This window comes from Rousettus aegyptiacus, unplaced genomic scaffold (genome assembly GCF_014176215.1).
Source record: "Rousettus aegyptiacus isolate mRouAeg1 unplaced genomic scaffold, mRouAeg1.p scaffold_m13_p_8, whole genome shotgun sequence".
Taxonomy (NCBI): domain Eukaryota; kingdom Metazoa; phylum Chordata; class Mammalia; order Chiroptera; family Pteropodidae; genus Rousettus; species Rousettus aegyptiacus.
The window spans coordinates 4078618-4090618 of NW_023416311.1; the positions used below are offsets into that span (position 1 = coordinate 4078618).

The 12001-nt window shown below is 49.5% G+C and overlaps 1 long non-coding RNA gene across 1 annotated transcript in view; it reads left to right on the top strand.

The window, feature by feature from the left end:
* The first annotated feature begins 937 nt into the window (after positions 1-937).
* The window catches only part of LOC107516847, a 175678-nt gene continuing 164614 nt past the window's right edge, over positions 938-12001 (top strand). Inside the window, exon 1 of the long non-coding RNA XR_001598390.2 lies at positions 938-1197. This is a non-coding gene — a long non-coding RNA (uncharacterized LOC107516847). The remainder of the gene's footprint in view (positions 1198-12001) is intronic.

Here is a 12001-nt window from a genome sequence, read left to right on the forward strand (position 1 = left end):
TTTTAAAACAACTGGCCATATAAGTATAGGTCTCTCTCTGTGTTCTCTATCTTGTCCCTTTGAACGAGGCCATCTTTCTTCAGAGTCGGTTCCAAGTTTGGGTATAGGATGGCCAGCAGTAGCTCCTGGAAGGAACCCCATTCTTCAGCTTCCTGTTCAGTGAAACACAAGTTGTCTTTGGTCTGGTATTCTCCACCAAATACTGACATCGATTGCGTCCGATTAGATTGGTTTAGGTCATGTGATATACGCTGATGGTTCTAGAACTGAGTCACCTCCTCGACCTGGGGGCCCAGGCACAGAGCCCCACCCAGAGCACACAGGACAAGAGCTAGGGGAGAGCGGGTCCCCAGAGGAGAAGCAGGGCACTGTCAGGGAGGGGGAGATGAATTATGCGTGGCCGGGCAATGACCAAACAAACAACGGCGACCAAACACCCTGGCAAAATCTACTTTTCTCCTCACTCAAGGATTTTGCAGTGTAACGGAGGCACAGGCTGGGAAGAAAACAAATTGTAATGGCTTGTGAGAGGGTGACAACTGACTTGTCCAAGGTACAGGCGGAGGAGTAATCAAGTCTCTCTGGATATTTGGGCCTGCTAGTTACTTTTCATTGCTGCGTAGCATTCCATCATGTGGATCTACTACCACTTATTTACTTTTTAAATTGATGTTGGACATTTGTGGTTAGTTCCAGGTTTTGACATTAAAAATAATGTTGCTATGAACGTTTTCGTACGCGAGTTTTGGTTCACGTGTTCTGCATCATAGGAGAAGCACATGTTCACATTTAGTGGATTCTGCTAAACAATTTTTGTAAGTGCTTATATGAACTTCAACTCCCTCTTGTAGCGTCTGAGCGTCCGTTTGGTGTATACTGTCAATGACACTTGACTTAGTCTTTGGTTTCAGCTGTTCTAGTGTTTAGTCATTTCCTTAATGACTAAAGATGTCCAACAACTCCTCATCTTTCTGTTGGCCATTTAGACATCTTTCTGTTGTTGCCGAAGTGCCTGTTTAAGTCCTTTGTCCATTTTTCTACAGGTGTACCTCGCGCTATCGAGAGTCGTTCTACATGCTTCGCGGATATTGTGTTTTTGACATTGAGGCAGGACCCTCCACCAGCAAACAGATTGCGACGCCCTGAAGGCTCAGGAGATGGTTAGCATTTTACACCAAAAAGCGATTTTAAATTAAGGTACGTATACTCTTTTTTTTTTAGACATTATGGAATTGCGCGCCTAATAAATAGACTGTAGTACAGTGTGAACATGACTTTTATATGTACTAGGAAACCACAAAATTCGCGCGACTCACTTTATCGCGCCCTTCGGTGTATTGCAGTGGTCTGGACCCATCTCTGCCGTGCGTCGGAGCGTGCCCGTGCAGGGTGACTGCTATCACCACTTGTAGCGCTGATTTTCAGGAATTCTCTACGTCAGATAGGGGCCCGTCTTCCTTCTCCCACTGCGAGGATTGCCTGTCGCTCTCAGGGGTGTCTTTTTATGCACAGATGTTCTCAATTTTAATAAAATCCAAGTCGTCCATCTTTTTTTTTTTTTTCTTATGGTTAGTACTTTTGGTGGCCCGTCCAAGAAGTCTTTTCCTACCTGAAAATAATGAAGATACACTCCTATATTATGTTTTAAAAGCTTGTTATTTTACTTTTATATCTAGAAACCATTTGGAATTTATTTTTAAATGTGGTGTGAGGCAGGGGTCAAGTTTTATTTTATTTTTTCCATGTGGATATCCACTTATTGAAAAGATTTATTTCTTCGCTGTCCCGCCATTTTATCATAAACCAGGTGTTTGTAGAAATGTGGGTCTGTTTCTGGACTCAATTCTCTTCCATTTGTTTGTCATTATAATAAATCTTAACACCTGGTAGAATGTACTCTTCTATTTCTTTTTTCTTTTTTTTTAAGATTGTCTTGGCTAGTCTTGACCCTTTGCTTGTAAATTTTAGAATTAGTCTCTCAACTTCCATAAAAACACCAACCGGGAATTCAGTCGCAATTGGTTAAATCTATAAATCCATTTGCAGAGAATTCCCATCAATGCCTGACCGTGATTTATCCTTCCATTTATTTAGACGTTTTAAAATTTTTATCAACAACACTTTAGAGTTTTTCCTGTACCAGTTTTACATCTTTTCCTAGATTTATTCCTAGGTATTTAATTTTTAAAAACATCCTCGTAAAACCTTTCCGTGGTCTGCGTGTTTGCTGGTACATACGAGTACGTTGGACCGTTTTATATTTATCCTGATGGACTGCGGGTTGAAAGCTTGCGGGGTCTTGCGGGGTGGCTGGGAGTCCGTACCCAGTGTGCGGGCCCAGCCTCCCCCGTGCACCGCGCGTGGAGCTCAGGGTCGCCGAGGCGCCCGACTCCAGGAGGCGGCGTTCGCACCACGGTCAAGGGCAGCGGTGTCTACGCAGAGTAGCACGTGACCGGCGCTCCATACGTCGTGCAGCCTCGACGGCCCTGTCACAGGTCCGCGGCAGCGGGTGGCCGTGGGCAGAGTTACCCTTCTCCCCAGGGCCGGAGGGGCCCAGCCCGTCTGCTCCTCCCAGAAAGGAGAGGCGCTTCCCGCCTTCGGACGGCCGAGGGCTGCCTGGGAACCGAGCCGGCATCACCCTCCGAGGGGACGCCCCTGCCCCTGTCCCCTGTCCCCTGTCCCCTCTCCCCGTAGCTGAAGTAACGTTGAAAGCCACTTACACGTCTCTTCCCTCTGGATCCAGCGCTAACAAAGCTGACCCTTGACTCAGCGGGAGAGAAAGGGAAACTGATGTCCGCGGCCGGGGCGCAGGGCTGGGCGTGGAGGGAGAGGGCTGCCGGCCAGCTGTCTGACCGCCCGCGTCCCTGGTGTAGGGCCGCATCCGCCCGCAGGGGGCGCCCTCGCCTCATGCGCGTGCCCAGGTGAGGCTCCTCCGCCGTTTTTGCGCGAAGGCACCTGGCTCTAGGCCGCGTCCACGCTGACCGCCGGTGGCCGCGCTTACCAGGAGCGGTGTCGCCAGGACGCCGGCAGAGCGCTTCTGGAGAACTCCGCGGCCTCGGCCACCCTTTCCGCGTGCCTTTTATTGATTCTTCTCTTCTGCCTTTCTAGGCCGGAGCCAGAAACCCTCCTGTTATTAAAAGCAGTCCCAGAGGCCCATACCTTTCATTTACTTTGAATTACATTAATTGCCTGACAGCTAAAAAGTGAGCTGGTATTTTCAGATTTCAGCTGCTGGTCGGCAAGAAATATTTACCAGCTCCTGCCGATTTATAAAGATGCCACAGAGATGCCTGGAGACTAACAATCAGAAAATACAGCAGCAAAACAACACTGTTTTTCAAGGTTAAATGCTCAGAATGCTAAAAAGAAATTGTCCATGAAGCAAAATAGAGATTCGGAAGGAGGCAGCCCGACAAAAGGAAGAAGCCGGAGGTTTAAAATAAGATTTCACGGCTTCGCCATAATTATGAATTTAATAAGGGGAGCCGTATTTTTAATTTAGTTTCGGTCTGGCAGGCCGTCTCTGCCCTCCGCCCCGTCTCCATGCCGTGGTGATGCTTTCTAACATGGTCCTGAGGCTGAGGTCACAGTGCCAGCGAGGAAAAGCCCCCGGCCACGAGGCTTCCTGATGAAGAAGGATTTAGACAGATAATGTCCCTGGCCCCCTGCAGGCGGATGGGACCAACTCCCACTGGCCCTGCTCCCTCCCGACAGCCGGAAGCTTCCCTTACTATGTAGGGAAGACGAGAGGTTCTGAAAAATCAAAGACAGGAAGATTTTTTTCCCCCTTGTTAAGCAGAGTAATGAAGCTCAGCTGAGACCACCAAGAACGGTCACAGGCCCCAGGCCAAGGCCTGCTCCGGTGCCGCCCAACCCCACTGCACCCCAAACAGGGCGATTTAAAGATGGTTGGTAAAGAGTCACGGACATTCCAACACTGCTTTTCCATAGAAGACCTTCTAGTGTAGGCTGTTTTCAGGGCCATACACATTCATTTGTTTCTTGTTCATTCATTCATTCGTGCGCCAGATGTTTATCGAGGGCCTGTTTTTCGAGGTGCACTTTTTAGTAGGGGCTAAATTCGTATAACACAAAGGGAATCATTTGCAAGCGAACGACCGAGTGGCATTTAGTTCGTTCACAATGTTGTGTAGCCAGCACTTTTGGGTTTCATCACCCCCGAATAAAAACTCACACCCATTAGACAGTTACTTCCCCATCCCTCCTCCCCCCCCCCGGCCTCTGGCGGCCACCAAGCTGCTACCTGTCTCTGTGGACACACCTGTTCTGGACATTTCATATAAATGGAATCATCCTGTACGAGACCTTTTCATGTCTGGCTTCTTACACTTAGCGTGATGTTTCCGAGGCTCCTTCCCGCCGTAACGTGTATCAACACTTCATCCTTTTGGTGGCTGAATAATATTCCCTGTTCTGTAAATCCCACACTGCGTTTATCTCTCATTCATCGGTGGACCTTCGAATCGGTCCCATCTCTTGGGCTACCGTGAGTCGTGTGCGGCTGCGAACATTCACGAGACATTTGTTTGAGTATCTGTGTTCAATTTTCAGGGAGTTGGAATTGCCTGGTCCTAGGGTCGTTCTATGCTTAGCTTGCTGAGAAACTGCCACAGTGCTTAGCACGGGGCCACCCCAGGTTAGACTCCCGTCCCAGTGCTCCTTGACACGCTCGGCTGCCGCGATGGACGGCACTGGCGCTTGTGCGCTGGCTGGGGGAGGGGGCGGCAGCGCGAAGACGTAATCGACGACCGAGCGCGGTGTAGGAGGTGATCTGTGCTGGGCGCAGTGACAGGAAAGCAGGCGAGGGAGCTGCGGCCTGGGGGACGGTGGGTTAGAATTTTCAGTGCGGCGGTCGTCGCAGGCTTCGTTGAGAAAGGGAGACTGGACGCCGACTTGCAGAGGGGGAGCGAGTGGGTCGCGTGGGTGGCCGGGGGAAGAGGCACGGGCCGGTGAACAGCCAGCGCAAAGGCCCTGGGGCACCTGCTTTGTTTAGGGACAACAACGCGGCCAGTGTGGCTGGCGCAGGGCGAGCAGGGGCGGGGGTCAGGGGGAGGGAAGAGATCGGAAAGAGATCTGATGGGCGGCAAGGTCACGTGGAGCCCGCAGGCCTACTTAAGGACTTTTATTTCGAGCTGAAGGACGTAAGAAGCCATGGGAGGGTTCTGGCCGTATGGCTTATGTTTAGAAAGGAGGCCGTGGTCGTAAGACGTGGTGGCGAGTCACACCAGAGTGGGTGCAGTGGGGGTGGACGGACCGGGTCAGACTCCGGAACTGGTTTCAAGACAGAGCAACAGAACTTCCCCGTGGGTCGGATGAGGGTCGTGTGTGAGAGCGACGAGAATCGCGGGTACTCCACGGTACGGGACAGGCTGCGGGTGGAATGGGTTTTCCTGGGGAGACAAGATCAGTTTTGAGCATGTTACATTTGAGATTTTCTCCCAACACTAGATGTGTCTTAAACTCTGGCCTTTTGCGTCCACATTGAAGGACAGAGCTGAGGGAGAGGGGTCGGAGTGGCCGGATCTGGTATGGAAGCCCCTCGAAGCTCGTAGCGTCGAGAGAGTTAGGAGCTCACTCCGGTGTGACTTCAGGGAGGGCCCTTTGTCGGGGATCATAAAGAGATTTCCGCGGGGGTCAGCTAGGCTGGGGCAAATAGTGAATGCCCGAGATGGTGGTGAAATCAAGGTCACAGGTCCTGTCTGAGGGGGGCTCAGTTGCTGCTATTTTTTTTTTTTCAGTGCGATAATCCATTTGTAGTATTTCAAATCTTCAGATTTTTCAAGGAATGAAAATCTGGATTCTTACGCAAAGTGTCTAAATCTTACAAAAGGAACTAGCTAACAAATGTTACGTAAAACATTTGTTTGTCAGGTGGGGACATCTGTATTACGGAGTAATTGTTTATTAGCTGTGATAACGGTGTTGTGCATATAGTGGAGAATGCTTCCTCATTACTAAGAAATTCACACTGACGTATCGTGGAGCGAAGTCTTCTGTTGTCTACAACTTGTTTCCAAACAGTTCAGGGAAAAACAAGTGTGTGTGTGTGTGTTTTAAGGATATCTGAATATTATACTATTGTTCGAACTTCTCTTTAGATGTGAGAATTTTCAAATTCTCACAAGGGGGGAAACACAGACCCAACGAAAATGTCTGCAGGCAGGAGCTGACCTGTTGGGGTTGCCTGTTTTCGACCTCTACCCTTGTAAATACATCCCTGACTGTATTCCCTTCTCTGTCGAAATAACCCTTTTATACATCCGCGGTTTCCTCAGGACTGGTAATGTCCCCAGGGAGGGACAATACCCTCCTCCTTGAATAAGCCCAGCCTCGGCCAGGTAGGCGGAGCTCAGAAGCAAAAGGGTGGGTCCCGGAGGTGCGGGGATGAGCTTCGCTGGACCGCAGGAGAGGGATTTCATCACCGTGGGGTCTCGCAAAACGCTGGGACTGAGATTCATAGAGGCGGCTCGCAGGAAAGATGCCGCCTCGGAAGGCTGCTGCGAGGCGTTCGTTAGATGACGTGCGGCTGGAGTGACAGACGCTGGCCTCCTCTGTGTCCGCTCCCCTCCCCTGTTTGCGTAAAAGACCCCAGAAATGCCACGACTCGCTTACTCAGAGTTTGGGGCCCCCCCCAACCCGGAAACCCTCCTCCAGGTGCTTATTTTCAGAACCGGGGGCCGTGCCAGGCATGTGGCAGTCTCCCGGGAAGCAACTGTTGAAAGAACGAACGGACGTCCATCTCTTCGTGTCTGTGGCTGGACAAAGGGACCCACGTTGTACGCCACATTCACTAATAACTGGGCAGGACCTCGCGCGAGATTTCCCGCGTGCGTTGGGGAGATGCTGAGAGATTTTTTTCTTGCTCTTCAGTCCGGGGCTCCTATTCCCACATGTGCCATAAGACCCGTCCGTCTTAAGGGACAGGAAAAAGCAGTGCCCAGCTTTCAGGTCGTCCATAAATCTGCTTGCCACGTTATCATTTTTTATCTGCCTCCTTCTTCCCCCAGGGTTCGAAGGAAGCGCCTTACCGTAGACATGATTCACTGCTCCTGGGCACCGAGGCCTCTGAAAGCCACGCGACGGAGGTCCCATTTCAGATCCCCCTGTTTGTAATCACGGGGAAAGCTGGGTGCTGCCCGGGGGGTTATCGGTGACTCCACGGAACTGGGCCTTTGTCTCACAGCTGTCCATTTTTCAAGCCCCTGGAAGTCACCGCCCCCGAAGAAGCGTTTAGCTTTGGTTTGACATCTGTCGCGCTGTGTCCCTTTTCAATTCTCCTTTCTAACGTAGGATAAACGGCTCTGTGGGGTTTGGAATGAAGAGTTACATCTTGCAGTACGTTTGTGAGAGTGTGGAAACCTGGCTCCCCTTGGGACAGAAGATGGGAATGACTAGTTAAGACATGAGTTTGGGTGATATTATTGGTTGGATTGTTCCCTCCCCTCAAATTCATATGTCGAAGTCCTAACCCCCAGTACTTCGGAATGTGGTCTTATTTGGAGACGAGGCTGTTGCAGATGCCATTAGTTAAGAAAGAGATCAATAGAGTGGGCCCGCTAATCCAATATGGCCAGTGTCTTTATAAAAAGGTAGAAATTTGGACACATCCGTGTACACAGGGAACACCGTGCGAAGTCAAAGGCAGGGATCTACAAGTCAAGGGACGCCAAAGACTGCCATCTGCCGTTGAGCAGCTAGGAGAGGCAGGGGACAGATTCTCCCTCCCTGCGCTCTGAAGGGACCAGCCCTGCCCACATCTTGATCTCAGACTTCCGGCCTCCAGACTATGAGGCAGCAAATTTCTGTTGCTTAAGCCCCTGACTTCCGGTCCTTTGTTATGACAGCCATGGAGAACTTATACAGGTGACAGGCTTATAACGCTTGTCAAAAGGTCTGTGTTCATTTGGAAGGTGACATCACAGAGTGGTTAAGGGCTTGCATGTTTAGAACTAGGCACCTTGAGTTTGAATTCCCAGGTGGTTGATCTGGGAAAGTGATCATCTCTAGACTTCCGGTTTCTTCAAAATAAAATGAGGAATAATAGAGATTTAGACCTGATGGTAATCACGTGAGGATTAAATGAGGTAATCTATTTACTAAGCCAAATATCTGGCACATAGTAAGCACTCGAGCGTTAGTTATCAGCATGGTTATCATCAGTAATAACTGGCAACATTTACTGAGTCCGAAGAGCCCTCTGCTACCGGGAGTTTTAAAATGTCTCCTTGGAGCACACTCGGCCAGTGGAACTGCCCCGTCTCCGACTCCTGCCCCTGAGGGTAATAGTCCGGGCCTCTCGCCCTCTCGGTTCCCTTTCAGGGAGCTCATCTCTATCCGTCAAACAGGGCTTGTTATAATGGACACAGGAAGATCCACTTGCCACTTCAATGGGTGAAAGTCAGACGGTTCTAGAAACTGGGTGAGAATTTGGAGCGCCCGGTTACCAGGATCAGGCATCCATTTGCATTCCCACAGCACATACTGAGTGACAGCTTGGAGCAGTGTCTGGCTCGGAGGGGGCTGTGTCTTCTCTCCCCTGCAGGCAGCCGAAGGGACGTAGCGTAGTAATCACTCCACAGCAACCGCCACTTATCGGGATGAAGGCCAAGCGCTGGGCGTTGCCTGAGAACCATTTCATCTTAAAATCCTGTCAGGTTAGGTAGTATCACCACCCCCATTTTACAGAGAAGGAAACTGAGGCACAGAGTGGTTAAGCGACTTGCTCATGGGCATGCGTAGTTAGCAGCAGAGCCAGGATTCAAACCCATCTCTCTCACACTCCAAAGACCCACGTTCAAATGTCACCGCTGGGCAGCACCAGGATCCAGCGTCCTCATGTGCGTATTTGCAGTAGACTGTGAGGAACCCATCGTGGGATCGAATGCTGGCGTTTAACACGACAGAGCAAAATGTAACCCCAAACCTGACACGATGGCTGGAGCGTGATGAGCATTTTCCCAATGTTTCAATTCACTGACTGAACCTGAGTTTTTAGAAACGTTTGCAGTTGTCTCGAAGCCGTCAATCTGCCAGGCGTTATGCTGCATTTTGCCAAGTTGTTCCTCAGAAGCATTTTGTTATGACAATAATCGCAAGTGCGACCCGGTCCTTTTATTCTGTTTATGCTCCTTCGTTTCCTGTGATAAGCGGTATTTCCATAGTTCTCCAACCCGCTAGATCCTTATTTGTTTAGGGAATGAATATTAATTAGCAATGCTAAGGAGAGTGTGAGCCGCAAATGAAATTTTGAAAATGGAATTCCTGAGACTGTCTTTGCCCCCCAAGGCATCTGCTATTTAAGGAGTGTAATTGAATGTAATTATTAACATAACTAATAATAATAACAACAACAACAACAGCGTGTGTATTTCTCGCTTCTGTTATTATCCACGGGCAAGCTGCAAGCTCCTGTCCTTTTATTGGCCTCAATTAAAAGTAGACAATAGTTTCTCATTTTGTTTTTATTTCCCTATCATTTTTTCATTACTCGGCTCATGCTAAGCCTGGCAGCTGGACCCTTGCGATGATCCTCTTGCATTTTTGGAAAAATAAAAAAGTTTCTCGTTCCTGTTTGAAAGAGGAATCCGTCTGATGTGGAAAACCTCCAACTGGCCAACTTTGCTTTTCCACGCGACATTGTCTCGAAGCTCTGTTTGCGTGCTGCGAACCGTCCAAGTTTCTGCACGACCTCTCCTGACGTCGAGTATCTCCCTCTCGATCTATCATCTGGACACACGGAGAATCAGTTACCAAAAAAGCAAACGCGGTTTTCCAACATCTTTGCTGAAAAACCTTGATAGGCTTCTCACTCCACCCCTCCTCCCCCCCGGGATCAAACCCAGCTGTCTCATCACGGCCTGACACTCTGACTCTGGTTCCCACGGCCCACCCTATCCGTCCGCACTCCGTCTCCCTTTAGTGCAACCACATGGGACGTCCTTGGGAGAAACGAAGCCAAACACCTTTTAGTCATTATGAAGAGTGCTGCTATCACCATTTGCGTATAAGGTTTTATTCTTTTGGGCATGTACCTCGGAGTGGAGTTACTGGCTCATATGGTAGTTCTAAATTTCACTTTTTGAGGAACTGCCAAACCTACCACCTGTTTTTGTAAATAAAGTTTTATTGGAGCCCAGCCACACCTATTCATTTACATAGTTTCTATGGCTGCTTCTGTGCTACAGGCTCAGAGTTGAGTGTTGCAACAGAGACCTCATAGCCCGTAAAGCCTCAAAGGTTAACTATCTGGAACTTTACAAACTTCGCTGAACCCTGGCTTAGAACATCTGTGTTATGCAACGTAGCCTGTAGGCTTCGAAGCCAGTTACAGCCCTTCTTTAAACAAGGATGAGCTGAGTGTAGCAAAAAAGAAAAAAATGCACATGCACATATTTACCTTAATGTGGAACATAAACTCCTGGTAATTTAGGATGCTTGAGTTGACCTGTAATTCCGAGGGGTCTACGCTGAATACTGAAGGGTGAGACTAGGTTTTGAATGAAAAGTGGTCCAGAAAATTGGGAAACAGAAAGTGCCATCAGCATCATGGTTGAAGAAGATGTCTCTCATTGTAGCCCCCTACCCCTCAGCAACAACAATTTGGCATCTACCCATGGACAAAAATTTCTTTGTGGGAGCCAAGGGACCACCAACCACATGCTAAGGGGACCAGGAGGAATCTTGCCCCCTTGTGCATTGGATAACAGGCATGTAGACCTCTGTCCTGGCTGTGGACCTGGCTGTGGCTGCAGCCCCTCTCAGCCATGGTTGGGAGCCCCTGGAGAACACCGGCTTAGCCCATCACCTACGGATGAGGAAGCCTTTGTGGAAGTCCAGGTTTCCAGCAAAGAAGTTGGAGTGTTGGAACAACAACAAAAAAATGCATTTGGACACATTAGAGAGGGAAAGAGGAACAGTATGACTTTGTCCACGTCACTACCTCCCCAAGGTGGCGCACCTCAGTGCCAGGTGAGACTGTCTCGGCCTGTGATTGCTCCCGTAGGGTAAAGTGAGAGTGTGTGAGTAAGTGCCTGACTCTCCCAGCTGAGTGGTCATGGCCAAGGAGGCCCGCTTCTCTTCCACCCCGTCTGGAGTACTGAGTCGTGAGTTGCATGACTTGGGGTGGGAAGAGGCTGGGAGAGCAGTGGACAGGATTCTTGGAGGTCATTGGACAAAGACCCTACTTACTGTTGTAGACACCATCAAGAAGCCTGCCCATGAGCTTCTGGGAAAGCCTTGTCCATGGATGCCCCCAACTGGCACATGAGAACCCCAGCGCTCTGTGTGCCTCTCCCTTCCCCCAATACCCTGTGGCGGGCTCTTTGTGTTCGCTCCTGGTGGTGGTGAGAGTGAGCTTTGGCAGCTGGCTAGTGAGCATGCCGATATCCAGGCAGAATCTGCAGTGCAGGGACAGACCTCAAACTTGAACTTTAGCTCCACCCTTGGGAAAGCAAAAAAGGAAGCTGTGTGGACTTGGCCTGGTACTTAGCAGGATCCAAAAGGGTCAGACAAGCTTAAGAATTCTGTCACAAGAGGGAGCATGGAGCAGGCATATCCTAGAAAGTCTGAGAAAAACAGAATCCCTAGCAGGGATGAGGGAAGGTATTTCTCTCTGGCTTTTTGCTTCTTAAAGTCTTGCGTTGCTGTCTTCACATCTGAAGTAGCAGTCAGTAAAGGCTGGAGGAGGTGACTGCTACTGCAGATGTGAAGACAGCAACGCAAGACTTCAAGAAGCAAAAAGCCAGGGAAACACGACACCACCCAAGGATTGTAGCAACCTTCCAGTAATGAACCCCAAAGACATGGAGAGCTGCTCCCCGCCTGGTAAAGAATCAAGGATAGCTATTTTAAAGAAGCTCAGTGAACTGCAAGAAAACACAGAAAGACAATTCAGTGAAACCAGGAAAACAATACACAAGCAAAATGAGACATTTAAGAGCTACGAATTGTAACAATCCAAACACAAATTCTGGAGCTGAAG